Source organism: Hippopotamus amphibius, chromosome 17, assembly GCF_030028045.1.
Source record: "Hippopotamus amphibius kiboko isolate mHipAmp2 chromosome 17, mHipAmp2.hap2, whole genome shotgun sequence".
NCBI classification, from domain to species: domain Eukaryota; kingdom Metazoa; phylum Chordata; class Mammalia; order Artiodactyla; family Hippopotamidae; genus Hippopotamus; species Hippopotamus amphibius.
The window spans coordinates 60,828,883-60,845,925 of NC_080202.1; positions in this window are offsets into that span (position 1 = coordinate 60,828,883).

A 17,043-nucleotide genomic window follows, 5' to 3' on the forward strand; every position below is an offset into this window, starting at 1 on the left:
GACTTCTACTTTACTTAAACAGGAGCCTGGCAATACGTCTTCCCTCTCAGGGTATCATTCTTCCAGGCCTTACAGTGTGTGGGACTGAGAGGCACTGTGGCCAGTGTCTTGGTCCTCCCTCGTCCTCAGGCTGTCTGTGTCCCTGCAGTTACCTCCTCTTCCTCCATTCCAACTCCCCTACACCTTCGCCCCTTTCCACAAGCCGGCTCTCTCCGCCTCTCTCACTAGGTATCCTGCCATTGGCTCATGAACTTCAGCTCCCTGCCCCGCTACCCACAAGATGACTTGCATCCACATCCCTTCTCCTAGACCTTGGAAGGAGGGGGCTCCCTCTGCAACAGCAGACTGGTGCATGCACCCTTGCTTTTCACCCCATTTCCTTCTGAGTTGCAGACCTCAGGGACCCAGTTCCATTCATGAAATGTCCCATTCCCAAACAATCTCTCCTCTTCCTTGGCCCTTCTGCTTCTCTTGGCTTAAAAAATAAATAAATGAAATGAAACAAAACAACACAACACAACACATGGTGAAAAATTTTTTCTTTGACTCTCTGGTGTCCAATTATTTGAGCCAGAAATCTAGCATCCTCCCTCAATTCCTCTGCCTTTTTAATCCAAACCATCAATTAATTACCTAGTTCTACAAACCAGTACTTCCCAAAATTCTTATGATCCAACAGGCGGCTGTGCTCAGAAGCAGATTCTGACTTGGTGGGACAGACAGACAGCCGTGTGGTCAGAGGCGCGGACAACACAGCGTCCGCATCTCTCTGGAGCTCCAAGGCCTGCCGCTACCGCTGCCCCACGGGCCACCCTTCGTGTGGCAAGACTACAGGCGCCTCCAAAATAGCTGGTGAGATTTCAAGAGCAAATTTCAAAAAGAAAACCCAACACGTGGTTATTTTTCATAATTTATATCCAACTGATTTGCCTTGAGAGACTGTTCTAGTCCTCACATTGATGATTCAGTTACCACCTGGTGTGGATCACATAGTAGGCCCTGTGTTAGGTTTGTTGACCTACATTATGACATCCAGCTTTACCATTCTCAGGGGAGTAGAGATGAGGAGACTGGAATTTAAAAAGGAAAAATAAAATAATAAAATAAAGAGGTTAAACAACTTGCTTGTGGGCCCAACTGACAAAAAAGAAAAATGGTTGGAATCCTCACTGTAATAATAGGAGTCCATGCCTCTTAAACTATTTAAAATTTATACTCCGGTCCCCTTCCTATTTCCTATATCAGTTTACCCATTTTCATGAACACAGCTTGTGTTACAAAGTAACTCTTTCGTCTTCATAAAGAAAAAATATTTTTAATTTCTTGACAGAGTAGCAAACAACACATTTAACGGGACAATACCTTGATGAATGAAAACGGAATTTGGTTCTGAGGTCAGACTTGGGGAGATTTGAACCATGGCCTTGCCTTCTAACATGTGACCAATTACTTAACCTCTCTGTACCTAAATTTTCTCAGAAAAAGCAGGGAGATAATACAGTTGTTCTCTTAGGCTGGAGTAAAGATGAAATGAGATAAAACCTCTAAAGCACCTGTAAAACAAACGAGTGCATGGCAAGTGATTAATGCAAGTCAGCGGCTCTTATTATCATTGTTATTTTTATTACTTTGCGAAAATGCTGTCCCTGGGATGGTGGCTGTGATTACCCTACTGAGACTGGAAGATATATTCAGCCAAATGGTCTATCAATTTGGCTTGTTGGTTCTGTCCAGACGGAGTCTGCAAAAGTCCCCTGGTACTTGAAAGTCTGCAGACCAATTTCTCCCCCATCTCTAATCCCTTCCAAGAAGATAGAACAGTTAATGAATTAGCTTGATCTATCTCCTTAAGCTTTACTGTCATCAGCAAATTAGCCCTAAGAATATTATAAATGGGCTTTACAAATTAGAAATCATGTCCTTAAATTACTTCCTTCCTGCCTCTGTTCTCCTATTTCAAAAACTTGCAAATCTACTATCAATCAACTTAGCTCTGTCAGAGAGAATTTAATCTGGCATTTCTTATCCAGAGTTGTGTACCAAAAAACTCCTTTAGTGGGATTTGTAGTTTCGTTCACTAGGGTTATCCAATGGCTGCAACTATAACGATTATTTAGAGAAGAGTTAAACTTGATCATTCTACCATCAGAGGATTATTACAGGGTTAGAATTACTAATATTTTGAATCCCTGTGATTCTTGTTGATTTCATGTGGTGAATTGCCTGACTCAACATAATTGACAGACTAACACTTCTTTTTCTACCTAGCTGTATAAGGAAGATTTATATATGCACAGGAAACATTTTTTAATACTTATAGAGATGTGAAACTTAGCAGTGATTCTGTTACCAAAGCAGAAAGGTGATTTCTTGATACCGACACATTGACACAAGCTCGTGTTTTCTTTTGACAAATGATACATCTGCAAAGCTGGGCTAGTCCTTGAAGATATAGAATAAGAGAATTTAATTATTTTCATTAAGCGAGCCTCAGACAGTTCAGGGTCTCGCCTACTATCATGAAGGGGCAGTTAGTGCAGAAACAGTAGACCAGCGTTTCCTTGCCTGGGCTAGCACCGCTTCTGAATGAATGCCAACGTTTAATTTTACTTCATTGTAACTATCATCTACAATTTGGGATAAAATGGACATAGCAAAGGAAAGTATAATTACCATTGTCATTTTATTTTAATGAAAATGTGGCTTGCATTGCTGTTTTGGCAGGGCGCATTTTGTTTGTAGCTATCTTTCTTCACGTAAAGGCTGCCTGTACAAATATCTGCATGAGAAACACAGCTATTATTGCTCTGCCATGGCCAATGTCTGCCTTCTGGTTCAGATTTCGAATGTTTCTGGCCCTGTAAATTTCCTCTGCATGAACCCCGTTACAACTAGGGGCTCAATCTGGTTAAAGATGGAGGGAAGAACACATGCATAGATTGTATTCTCTTTCCGGAAGCCCCAGGATAATACTTTAAAGGAATAGAGGAGAAAAATAAATAAATATCATAAAAATAAAGAGAATGCGTCCTGAGAGAACAGTGTTACGATGGTAGGGTGTAAAAATAAGATAGAATAGTGATCACCGACTTACAAGATCAAAAAAGTGAATTCTAATTTGATATTGGGAGAATCTATGAAGCAACCTCATGTATATTGCAGACCTCCCCTACCCCCAAATCTGGAACTGATAACAAAAGCAGTTCTTTTTTTTTTAAATTAATCTATTTATTGGCTGCGTGGGGTCTTTGTTGCTGCACACAGGCTTTCTCTAGTTGCTGCGAGCGGGAGATACTCTTCATTGGGGTGCGCAGGCTCCTCATTGCAGTGGCTTCTCTTGTTGTGGAGCATGGGCCCTAGGCGCATGGGCTTCAATAGTTGTAGCACATGGGCTCAGTAGTTGTGGCTCACGGGCTCTAGAGCACAGGCTCGATAGTTGTGGTGCACGGGCTTAGTTGCTCCATGGCATGTGGAATCTTCCCAGAGAAGGGCTCGAACCTGTGTCCCCTGCATTGGCAGGCGGATTCTTTACCACTGCACCACCTAGGAAGTCCTATGCTTTTTTTTTTTATTTTTTTTTATTATTTTTTTGGGGGTACACCAGGTTCAATCATCTGTTTTTATACACTTATCCCCGTATTCCCTCCCTTCCTTGACTCCCCCCCCTCGAGTCCCCCCCAACCTCCCCGCCCCAGTCCTCTAAGGCATCTTCCATCCTCGAGTTGGACTCCCTTTGTTATACAACAACTTCCCACTGACTATTTTACAGTTGGTAGTATATATATGTCTGTGCTACTCTCTCACTTCGTCTCAGTTTCCCCTTCACCCCCCGCCCCCCCATACCTCGAGTTCTCCAGTCCATTCTCTGTACCTGCATCCTTGTTCTTGTCACTGAGTTCATCAGTACCATTTTTAGATTCCGTATATGTGAGTTAGCATACAATATTTGTCCTTCTCTTTCTGACTTACTTCACTCTGTGTGACAGATTGTAGTTCTATCCACCTCATTACATATAGCTCCATCTCATCCCTTTTTATAGCTGAGTAATATTCCATTGTATATATATGCCACATCTTCTGTATCCATTCATTTGTTGATGGACATTTAGGTTGCTTCCATGTCCTGGCTATTGTAAATAGTGCTGCAATAAACATGATGGTACAAGTTTCTTTTGGGATTATGGTTTTCTTTGGGTATATGCCCAGTAGTGGGATTACTGGATCATATGGTAGTTCTATTTTTAGTGTTTTAAGGAACCTCCAAATTGTTTTCCATAGTGGCTGTACCAACTTACATTCCCACCAACAGTGCAGGAGAGTTCCCTTTTCTCCACACCCTCTCCAACATTTGTGGTTTCCAGATTTTGTGATGATGGCCATTCTGATCGGTGTGAGGTGATACCTCATTGTGGCTTTGACTTGCATTTCTCTGATGATTAGTGATGTTGAGCATCTTTTCATGTGTGTGTTGGCCATCTGTATGTCTTCTTTGGAGAAATGTCTATTTAGGTCTTCTGCCCATTTGTGGATTGGGTTATTTGCCTTTTTTGGTATTAAGCTTCATGAGCTGCTTGTATATTTTGGAGGTTAATCCTTTGTCCGTTGTTTCATAGGCAATTATTTTTTCCCATTCTGAGGGTTGCCTTTTAGTCTTGTTTATGGTTTCTTTCACTGTGCATAAGCTTTTAAGTTTAATGAGGTCCCATTTGTTTGTTCTTGATTTTATTTCCATGATTCTAGGAGGTGGGTCAAAAAGGATCTTGCTTTGATGGATGTCATAGAGTGTTCTGCCTATGGTTTCCTCTAGGAGTTTTATAGTGTCTGGCCTTACATGTAGGTCTTTAATCCATTTGGAGTTTATTTTTGTGTATGGTGTTAGGAAGTGTTCTAATTTCATTCTTTTACATGTTGCTGTCCAGTTTTCCCAGCACCACTTATTGAAGAGGCTGTCTTTTTTCCATTGTATACTCGTGCCTCCTTTGTCAAAGATAAGGTGCCCATATGTGTTTGGGCTTACTTCTGAGTTCTCTATTCTATTCCATTGATCTTCCTTTCTATTTTTGTGCCAGTACCATACTGTCTTGATCACTATGGCCTTGTAGTATAGTTTGACGTCAGGAAGCCTGATTCCACCAACTCCATTTTTCCTTCTCAAGATTGCTTTGGCTATTCGGGGTCTTTTGCGTTTCCATACAAATCGTAAGATTTCTTGCTCTAGTTCTGTGAAAAATGCCATTGGTAATTTGATCGGGATTGCATTGAATCTGTAAATTGCTTTGGGTAGTACAGACATTTTCACGATGTTGATTCTTCCAATCCAGGAACATGGTATATCCCTCCATCTGTTTGTGTCGTCTTTGATTTCTTTCATCAATGTCTTAAAGTTTTCTGCATACAGATCTTTTGCCTCCTTAGGCAGGTTTATTCCTAGGTATTTTATTCTTTTTGTTGCAATGGTGAATGGGAGAGTTTCCTTAATTTCTCTTTCTGCTCTTCCGTTGTTAGTGTATAGGAATGCAAGAGATTTCTGTGCATTAATTTTGTATCCTGCTACTTTACTAAACTCATCAATTAGTGCTAGCAGTTTTCTGGTAGAGTCTTTAGGGTTTTCTATATATAACATCATGTCATCTGCAAAGAGTGACAATTTTACTTCTTCTTTTCCAATTTGGATTCCTTTGATTTCTTTTTCTTCTCTGCTTGCTGTGGCTAAAACTTCCAAAACTATGTTGAATAATAATGGTGAGAGTGGACACCCTTGTCTTGTTCCTGTTCTTAGAGGGAATTCTTCCAGGTTTTCCCCATTGAGAACGATGTTGGCTACAAAAGCAGTTCTTAAAGTGAGGGTAAAGGAAGGTACCGCAGAGAAATCAGTCAATGGTTGGAAAAAGAAGAAATATTTACACAACCAGACCCTCTTGTCATTTTGCATAGATTGTCCCTGCAGGTAAATATTGGAGGTGCATTCTCTGGAGTGAGTGAACTCTGGTCTGGGAGACACCAGTTAGCTAGGAGGGCTGCATGCGGAAACCAGGTGTTGATTACAAGTTTCCCTTGTGAATGCTTCGATTCCCAACTTCCTACCCTTCTGGCTCCGCAGAATGCTGGCGACAACTCTGTATCAGTTAGGTTCTGCTGCATAAAAGAATGCAAAATAATAAAACAGAGAACGTTAGCATTTTGATTACGATCCAGATTGAGAGCAGTAAACTTTTTCCGTAAAAGGTTACATAGCAAATATATTAGTTTTCAAGTCACCTGTCATCTGTTGCATATTCTCCTGTGTTTGGTGGTTTGATTACTTTTACAACCTTTAAAAATATAAAAAGTTATAAAAACAGATGATTGAACTTGGTGTACCCCCAAAAAATAATAAATAAATAAAATTAATAAAAATATATATATATATATATATAAAGTCTTTCCTAGCTTACATGCTGTACAATGGGATAACATCTTTAAAGTGCTGTAAGAAAACATTTTGACTGTTGTGTATTCAAATTGACGTCATGCATCTAAAACATCCAGGTTATTTAGGCAAACTTGTGTTCTGCGGGTAGTGTTAACTTGTTCATTGCCTCTTTAGCACAACACATGACAGGTCTAAACCTGGCTTCCATCTTGACAGTGTTTTTCGTAATCTCTTTCCAAACTGTCACTCCCTGCCTGGGTTGTTTTGAGACAACTAAATGTTTTCCATTCTTTAAACTCTCTGCTTATACCTCCTGGGAGAAACTATGTAAAACAGCTCAATGAGAGACAGGAAAGAGGCGGGGAAAGTGAGACAAGTGTACTCTTGAACCCCGGAGGCAATTCGGAACAGTTGCTAGAGTCACTTCTTATTTTACTCTGGTGGCTTTTCTGGTAGGAGAGACACTGCTCTGGTCTCCTCCAGGAGAAGGTAAACATCTGGAGTTGATCTTTCCCTGTTTAGCAAAGAACTTGTTGGCAGCAACTGGCGGCCATTCATAAAAGTTTAATGAAGGATGAGTATTACCGCTCAAATTTGCCTAAAGATTTTTTTTTTTGTATACACGCACCTATGTTCACACCCACATGTATACACATACATATATGTATATATATATAAAGATGGGTATATAGAGGTATAGATAGAAGCATAGACAGGTTTGTTATTAAATATGTATTTCTTTACATTGGTAAGTAGGAAAAATTATGTAAAGTCATAGAGACAGATTGTAGATGACTTCGTACTTACGTGTTGATAGCCATATGCAATCTTGAGATAGTCTCTTCCTGTGTTTTTGCCCCACAATATTTATTCCAAGTATTTACAATATTATAAATTGACCTCTGCTAGGACAAAAATGTATGTTGGGCTTCTTCTTTATTATTTTATTTTATTTTTTTACAGTAGGTCCTTGTTGGTTATCTGTTTTAAATACAGCAGTGTGTACGTGTCCATCCCAAGCTCCCAGACTATCCCTCCCCGTCCTCCAGCCTTCCCTGAAATGGGTCGTCTCACTGGAATGAGAGCTTGCTGACTGTTGGATGCACTGGCTTGGCGTTTGCTGTGGTTCCTGTGAATGGCATATGATTTATAAGAAATCACAGGCCAGGGGCTATTCCCTGCTCATAGCTTATGAAAGAAAGGCTGCTTTTGCGGGAGATAAACCCAACAGTTATGCACTGCTCCTCACTCCTCTTCACGTTCTCATCAAGCCCCAACCTTGATGGGAGGACATAGATATCGTCTCCCAAAGGCGCCCACAACTGCTCCCCAGAAGAGAAGCCTGCGCTCTGTCCAGGCAGTGCTGGTCTCATCTTCACACACCTCCACCCTCACCCTGTGGGACGGGGACCATCTACAGAGTCGGGCGCTGGGAAAGCCAGCCTCCCCGCTGCAGTCAAGAACAGGGAGAGGCATGAATTGGTCTTTTCAACCAACCTCATGGTGTCCAGCCAGAGCTTATCTTCAGTTTTAAGGAAGGAAAAGCCGAAGTTGGCTAAAAACGCTTCTTTATTCTCTCTTCCCTTGATATCCTATAAGTCACCAGGGGAGCTGAATATTGCAAAACCCTGTCATGAAACAGCAGGCTGATAAACTGCAAAATAAAAACAGATGTGGAGCAGAGAAGCCTTCTGGACATTTATGTCTCGCTTTGGACTGGTTCAAGTTCTGGGACTCTTTAACCCTACTCCCACTCGGAAAAATCTAATATTTCCTCTGCTTCTGAGGATCACAATCCTTGGATAATTCACATCTTTGGATAATCACCTCTCCCACATCAAAGTCAAAATAAAGTGATGGGAAAATGCAAAACAAAAATAATAGGTGACATTTATTGCGTACGTATGTGCCAACTAGTTTGCAGGCAGGATTTCACTTAAACAGAGAGGGGGCAGAGAAAAAACACTCTGGAGCCCGAAGACTTGGAGTCAAATCCTAGCTCCAGCTCTTCCTAGCTGATGGCCTGAAGCAAGGTACTCTACTCATTTCTGCCTGTTCTCTCACCTGTGCAAGGGGAGTAATACGTATTCCTCCCTCTTTAGGAGTTAGCGTTTGCACATGTCTTGGAACAGTGTCTATGCCAACCTCCATAAATGTAAACAATTAATCTTATTATAATGCAACGAAATAGGCAGTCTTAGCCATCCTCATATCTCACAAGAAGAGCTGAATCTCAGTGAGATTAAGTCACATGCGAAATACTATGCAGAACTGGAATTGAAGTCCTTGTCTGCAGAATTCCAATTACTGAGCTAGGACACCACAGAGGAGAACTTCCAGGGCAAGACCAAAATGGAGACCCTGCACGTGACCTCCCCTAAAGCCACCTTAGACATGTGACATTTCTGACCACGGGTAGAGGAAAGTGACATATGCAGCTTTCAGAAGGGACTTGCTTTCTATTTTCCTCCACCCTTCTTGCACTCATTAGGGATGGCAGAATGGAAATCTGGGAGCAGCCTGGGTTCAGTAGGAAAGGATGTATCATATCCACACTACATTGCTTACTATAACATAAAAGAAAATGAGATTTTTAAATCTCATTTAAGTAACCACTGCTTTCAGTCTCTTCTATTTGCATCACAATCGAGACTTAGATGATAGGGTCCCTGCTAGTTTCTTCAATAACCTACGCGCAACACTGCCATGGGAATGATAAAATAGGTCAAGCGTAAATCAGTGAGTTCTACTGTCCAGTGGCTGCCGTAGCTTTCATTGCACTGGTATACATCTAGTCCCTGCTTAAGTTCTATCCTTGTCATATGCTGCTACTCTGTACTCTACCGTCCCCCAGCAATCTTGATATTCTTTCTGTTCCCCAGGAGGAAAAACAAAACAACAACAATAAAAATCGTATCCTCACTTTAGGACCTGTTGCTTCATATGCTTCTTCTGTGTCCTCTCTTCCCAAAGACCTTTATTTACTCACCTTCTCAGCTACCAGCTCCTAAGTGAGGCCTTTCCTAACCCTCCTTGCTAAAGGACCCCTCCTCACCCCTCATAACACTCTTTTATTGTCTCAAGGCTCTTAATAGTGTCTGAAATTTTCTTTTCTAGTCATTCTCTTATTTTTTATATGCTTTCCACCACTAGAATGTAAGCTCCAGGAAAGCTAAGACCTATATACTTAGACATATGAGTCTGGTGAAAGCACAGCTTTATGTAGTTTGCTTTTTCTCCAGCTTTTAGCTTAATTTTCTGAATCTATTTTCATGCTATTCCATAAGCATTCAGATTGCTTGAGGGTGCCTTATTACAGAAATGATTTTGCATTCCTCCTCTACACAGTTGAAGATTTCCAATAGACCATGCTTAAGTCACAGTAGTAATCAGAAACTAAGGGAATTTTCAAATAAAATCATAAAGAAACTTACAAGGACTAGGGGGGAAAAAGCAGCTAACTGAGAGAATAAACATCCAAAATGATGTCTAATTTGGTTGAAAATAACCAGGAACTACTGTATGATGCTGGTAGAAGATTACTGAAGTTCTTGACTCCTGGCTTAATTTGCAGTCTGACCTAAAAGAGACTGTTAAAATTCTCATAAGTTGGATGGACACTTTCTAATAAATGCCTTGAGAATCTTAAGATACAACAATTTCAAGTCAACACTGGAAAACTCTTCTGTATATTCTCAGTTACCTTTCAAAATTAAAAACAGCTCTGCCTACACTGCACTTGTTTTGTTTGGGTGTGAAAACACTCCCAGCAAGTGCATCCATGAAGACAAAATACTTTGGGAAGTACAAATAAAAAAAAAAATCAAATTTGTCTTTACCTGCATAATGAGAGTCTATCCATCGTACTGATTTTTAAAAATCCATCTTATTATTAAATTACGTTCAAAATAACATTTTAAATATGTTTCCTTTATTCACTCAATTGACAACGGTTGTCAAATGTCCACGTGCTGTGTGATTGGCAACCTGGAGTTATAGCTTCAGTATTTGGGTGACGAACTGGCTGAGGGATGTTGAGAACAGAATGAGAAAAGCGATTCCTTGGAAATTTTACATGCCTGTATTAAGTCCCACAATGCTATGCATGTCCTCTGCCAGCTTTCTAGTGTTTCGAGCCTGTTTTCACTCTATTATTCTTCCCTAAGCAGATTTAACCTTAAAAACTGAATAACGATATCCTTCTTAAAAGGAAAAAAAAAAGTTTCCTCAAAGTACTTCAACGGACTTCCGTTGATGTTTTATTTGCAATAAACCTTGAGGCAAATGGCCACTTTTGAACTCTGCACTTTGCCCTCTGAGTTTCACAACCTGACGAGAGATCAATACCAGAGTCAAAAGTGTTAGCAAAAATGAAAATGATATGCACAAATTATTATTTATACAATTCCCTGATTTTGTTTACTGAGTTTAATATAAACTTTGTCTTTTGATTGAAAGCAAATGTTCAAGTTCTCTGTAGGGACCTGGTGTTCTAGATGATTAAATCTTAAAAAAAAATTGCAAAGGGCAAGAATTAACTGAGAGAGGCAGATCGCTTGCAGTAATTCCTTTGGTATTAAATAGCAGAAGATAATGACTAGGCTATCTGAATATGTGGGACAGAAAAGGGAAGAGAAGGTCACCAAAGACATATGTTTTACTTATTAAGGTCTTCAGAAATAGATATCATTCAAAACAATTGCTGTAATATACTCAAATTAATAAAAATGATCATCCTTTTGAGTTATTCTACATCCTGAAATTTACCGAAGTGAAATAAAAAAGCATGTACAGATAGCGTCTTTGTGGTCATGACACTTTATTTCTTATTCAAATAGCAGTATTAAAAGTAAAAATAATATATAATAGGAAAGTAAATAATGAATGATCATATTCATTTATTATAGAAGACAAATCCACTTAAAATATTTTAAAGAGTATTGTAATTAACTGAGAAAATTATCAATGAATTCATGTATGAGAACAGAGCAAGATATTAAAACTACCTGTGTAATGTGATTGACCATTTATAAAATCTACAAATTACATATAGATGAATATACACAAATTAATTGGTCTATTTATCTGGTGTTGCATATACAGGTAATTTTCATTCTTCTTGCTATATGTTTTTATTTACATTTTTTCTCCAAGAACATATATTGCTTTTACAAGGAAGCAGTGATTGTTGAAATTGGAGCTAAACTTTTCAAATTTATTTCTAGACACGAAAGGAAAACCTGTTGAATTTGTCAAGATCTCGCATATTTTATAAGGCAGTGGATTCCATCCTCAGATTTCTTTCTTCTTTTGGGGGTTTCCCACTACTGAGAGAGTAAACCTTAAGTACTAAATTAAAAATAGTAATCAATACCTATGATAGATTCAGCTTTGACTCTAGACATGGCTGGGAATTTCAGAAGTTTGTAATTCTTGTCTTCAAGAAGTTTACTATCTGGCTGGGGGAAACAGACTTACTATTTGAAGTATTTACAAAATAATTAATGGACAATTTGTGTGGTCCTAATCAATTGTGTGCTCAGTTTCCTGAATTTATTCCTCTTCTCATACGAACTTAGAACGTAAAGAGAGTGGCAGAGAGCTTGTGGAATTAATTAACAAGAACAACTACAGTAAAGCCACAATTAAGTGTATGATGTTTCATTTAGTGCAGCTCGAATTAAGTTCTTTACAGCATGGACATGAAGTATGTGCGTCTTCTATCCAATTTCAGATGTTAGGAAATTAAAAACATCCGATTACATCATGTAGCACATATTTTAGGAATTCCAACGAAAATAAAATATTAAAGCAAATAAGAATTCAATCTCAGCCTAGAGCCACTTTAAACACAACCCACTGTCTAATGTTTGGTGATTTATTTGTATCCAGGATAGGAATGTTGTGACCGGTGCAAAGAATGTCCTTTATAAGTGACTCTTCTGTATACGCCCTCAGGTCCTATGATTATATATCACCTTCATGCAAATTCTAACTTAAAAACAGAACAAAACAAAAACACTGAATAAATAATGGAAAACATGGAAACCAAATAAAGATTAGTGAAAAAAGGCTCAATATCTGTAAGTAATTAAATATCAGGTTGATTCCTCGGAATTTAGCAGGCAAGAGATCATGTTTCACTCCATTAATTTGTTGTTTTTACTGCCCACTATAGGAAACAAGGAATGGAAACCAGGTCCCAGGTTCACATCTTAATAAACTCACAGCATCCTTACCAGTGAGATACTCTTCCATCATCAATTTTTTGGTCAAAGATTGCATCTTCTCTGGTAACGATGCCCAAGAGATATGTTTCAAAATAAAACCATGATCGTTCAATCCGTGGTCAAGGAACTAGATCCCAAATGCCACAACAAAGAGCCCACATGCCTAAACTAAAAAGATCCCGAGTGCCGCAACTAAGACCTGGCATAGCCAAATAAATATTAAAAAATATATGATAACAATAATAAAATAAATAAAATAAAAAAGACTGCCAGGATGCTTAAATAAAAATAAAAAATAAAAAAATAAAACCATGATAAATTTTAACTTGTGTCTGGAAGAGAAACAACTATAGATTGACCAGTTGTACAACTGGAGTATACCAAAGAATAACTGCCTTACAACAATTTCAGAATAAGATATCACACTGGTCGTTGGCATCTGATTTCAAAGGGTATGATAGCATTCGTTCTCAGAAATCTACTGTGAGTGGATGTGTCAATAAAGATAATAAAATAATAATAAAAGCTCACTTGTCATATTTTACTTTCAGTTTACATATACCTAGGCAAGTTCCACTACCCCAATATCTTAATGACAATTTTAAAAAAGGGAAAGGTTTAATTTAATATTTCTATTTTTCTGTGTAAAAAACCATAAGTGCAGTTATAAACATGTACGGGAGGCATAACACTCACTTCCCATGAACTTGAAGTCACCTCTGCTTACACAGAAGTCACTTCCTATACAAAACAATAAGTCGGTTGCAATCCTAAAATCCATTTCATTTCGTTTATCTTAAATGAAATGGGCAAGCAGCTATTCCTGCGAGTGACATTCATGGGTCACTTAAGCATTAGGTGGCTGGGCTGCCCAGAGAAAAACTTCTCAGCCTCCTTTGTGAATGCTTCACTGTTATAAACCAGAATCCAGTGTGCCTTTCCTTCTAGAAACTGGCCAGAAATATCTCCTATAGTCTAAAGAGGTTTCCTTATTTTATTCTATCACACTTATCATTTCCCCAATGCCAGAATGAGTTTTAGAGTAAGAGAAAAAAAAAAAAAGGAAGTGCTGGAAACAAACCTTACACAAGTGGGCTCAAAGAGAGGGCCAGGTAGGATACGTTGCAGGGGCCCAGTGAGCACTGTTCTCCACTCCAGTATCGCCCTGCCTCTTCTTTACTAGGAAAGAAAGTTTCTTATAAAACAAACCACACACACTGACGGAACTCACAATTGGAACATTTAAATGATTATTTGCTTCTCTTTCTACCAGCTTGTAAAACATTATTTTCTTATTCTTCCTTAAATGGCCTGTGCTAATTACATACCATGACCTTTGCCCTCCAAGTGCCTCCATTTATGGTAGCACATTCCTTCTGGGGCAGCACGCTGGCCTGGTTTACAGGATGCTGCTACCAGGCCTTCCACTCCTGACTCCTGCTTCCCTAGGTCACAAGTCTAACTCACCCACAGGAATCAGCAAACGAATTCGTTTCTCAATAGAGGTATGCAATTCACCCAAGTCCCAAGGAATAAGTACAAAGTTATATACCCGGCATCTCACTCTGGATTATCAAACATATTAAGAAAGATGTTTCTGATTTGTTTCTTTCCTAAAAGAGAGCGAGAAAAAGTAACATCTTAACCTAGGAATACATAGCCAATTTACCATTGTGGAGTCATTTCTTGAGGGATTGTATAAATGACTTCCAGTTGACTCTTGAACAGTCAGAAGGGGGAAGTTTATAAACTGTTTTGAAACTTCCAATCTCAGTCTCGTGTCTAAAGAGTCAAAGAGATTAGCAGGTGGCAGTAAGCATCCCTGTCAATCTAAAGATATCTGAGTAACATTTTTAAGATGATGTACTTAATTTTCACTTTTTTCGCGTCTAATACAAAGGTGGGAGTCTTAGTTATTAGGCATTTGGCCAGTTGTTGACTTCAGCACCACCTGATTTATAGTCAGTGTCTGAACAGTAGGATTGATTAGGCAAACTGAACTAACACATAGAGATTGTTATTAAAACAGAACTAACTGTACAATTGAAACTTTCAGGAACAAGCTCAACATTTCTATGTACAGGGACATATAGTTTAAACCATTGTTACTGTTACTCAAAGTTCTGATAAATTTACCCCAATTCTTTTTTTATTTCCGGTGAAAGCGTTTAAGAAAGTTGAACTTGTTGGTTCATTACTTATGACTGTTAATACATTTCCAATAGCTGGATATGTCTATAGCATTAGAATAAGTAAAATTTCAGTTAATTGCTAAGTAATTAACTTTTTTTTTTCATTGCAAATTTGAGAAAGAAACAAATACCCAAAGGAGAGTACTTGGTATCCTTTTGTGTTCATATGTAATAGCATGTAAAATTATATAATGTCTGTCATTTTAATAAAATCTCTATTACAGCTAACACCTCTATTAAGAACACTAAAATGCAATAACTTATTTGAAGTTAATTAGTCAAACTATTTTGTAGAAGAAATAATACAATTCACATTAAAGGATTTTCATTTAAGAATGTTGAAATCTAGATTTACGCAAATGATGAAAAAAAGAACTAAACAATAATTCATCTAGAAAAGGATCACTGGTTTATTTCATTAAATAGTAAATATTTAATATATTTAAATATATGTATGTATATGTCTGTGTATGTGTGTATTCATATATATAGTTTACAATTTGATTTACAAGCAATTTTTCCATGAAGTGCATTATATTCATGTCACATACCTTCCTTGTGGTATTTGACTTTGTATTCAACGCTTTTTGTTTGTTTGTTTTCTTGGCCGCAATGCATGGCTTGTGCGATTTTAGTTCCCTGACCAGGGATCGAACCTGGGCCCTTGGCAGTGACAGCGCCCAGTCCTAACCACTGGGTGGCCAGGGAATTCCCATGTTAAATGCTTTTTCCACCGATATTTTGACATGTGATGGCTTCTCTCCACAGATAGAGGAGTCTTAGCTTGTCATGTCCTTGAGTACGGTAAGGATGACAAGCCTTACAGTTCTGGGATACTGCTCTTCTTGTGATGGCTTGGGGTCTTTCTTCCCACCCATGGACCAGTAATAGGGACCCACAGAAAAGAGACCATTTACTTGCCCTGTTGTCAGTGCATCTGGAAACCTTGTCAAAACAATGCAATTTTACTTTGTAACTTTTTGACATTGGTATTTATTGCACCTGTCTGTGGGCATGATTTATGGCCTGTCTGCTAAGTATTTCTCCTCCAGTCGGAGTTTACAATATGAGATAAGTGAAGCATTTAAAGGCCCGGTGTGCCTCAGGATGGGAAGTGGACGTTTTGCAACCTGGCTCCCAGTCTCTCCTCTCCCCGCAACGTCACCCGTCACCCCCAAAACGGCCACCGTGATACCCCATTCGCTTGGGTCTCCAGAGAAAGAAAGAAGAGAACAATTATATAAGCCTACATTTTCCACAATCTCTTTTGCAGGGGAATTATGTGTCAATAAATCCTAATGAGTGGCAAGAAAACTCACCATCAGGGAGGCATCCGATGGAAAACATGTGCTTGTTGTAAGGAGAGCCTGGTGACCTTTTGTCTTTGTAATGGTATCCTGGCTGGGACTCATCAGTGTTTTTACGGATCCCCAGAAAGCACACTTCCCATTGGCAAAATTGCACTTATTTTAAGAGCAGCCATTCTAATTAAATTGCTTAACTAGGCTGCAATCAAGAAAACTTTCTTTGGTTGACTGTCCCCTCTGGATCTCAGTGTTAGTTTACAGTTGTTTAGCAATTCCCCTTAATCTCATAAAGTACACACTCTAGGTATGTTTTTGTGCTATGGTTTCAAAATAAAATGTTTTAAGCCCTTCAGTTTCTACTCTCCGAAGTTCAGATGAATATGATTTATTTGGGGAAAATTCTATAATTACTAATCTTTGACATTTTTCCCCCCAAATGTTTGAGATGTGTGGAGAGAATCTGTTTCTTTGTCTGTTTCCTCAGACCTGCAAATTCTTTCTCTTCATTGAACCCTAGTGGAAAACTACCTTACCTTAAAGTAACATTAAATGCAATTTATGTAATTGTACAAGTGTGAATTTTGGTGCTTAAAAATAAAGGGCACAATTTAAATTAAAAATATTATCTGATACTTTAAAAGAAAATATACAATGCATAAGCTAATTTTAAGTTAGTAATGCTTTAAAAATAAATAAATAAATAAATAAATTGTAATGCTTTTGTGCACTTCTGAGATGTACTGAAAAACTCACACCTGCCAATTGTGTCACTATATTATTTCAGTACAGTTGTATGTGGCATCAGCTTCTGTAATTTACCTTACTTTAATCAAATAGCAAACATGTACTTTAACATTTCTAGTCTATTAATTAAACGCACTTCAAAAACTCATTACAGAAGC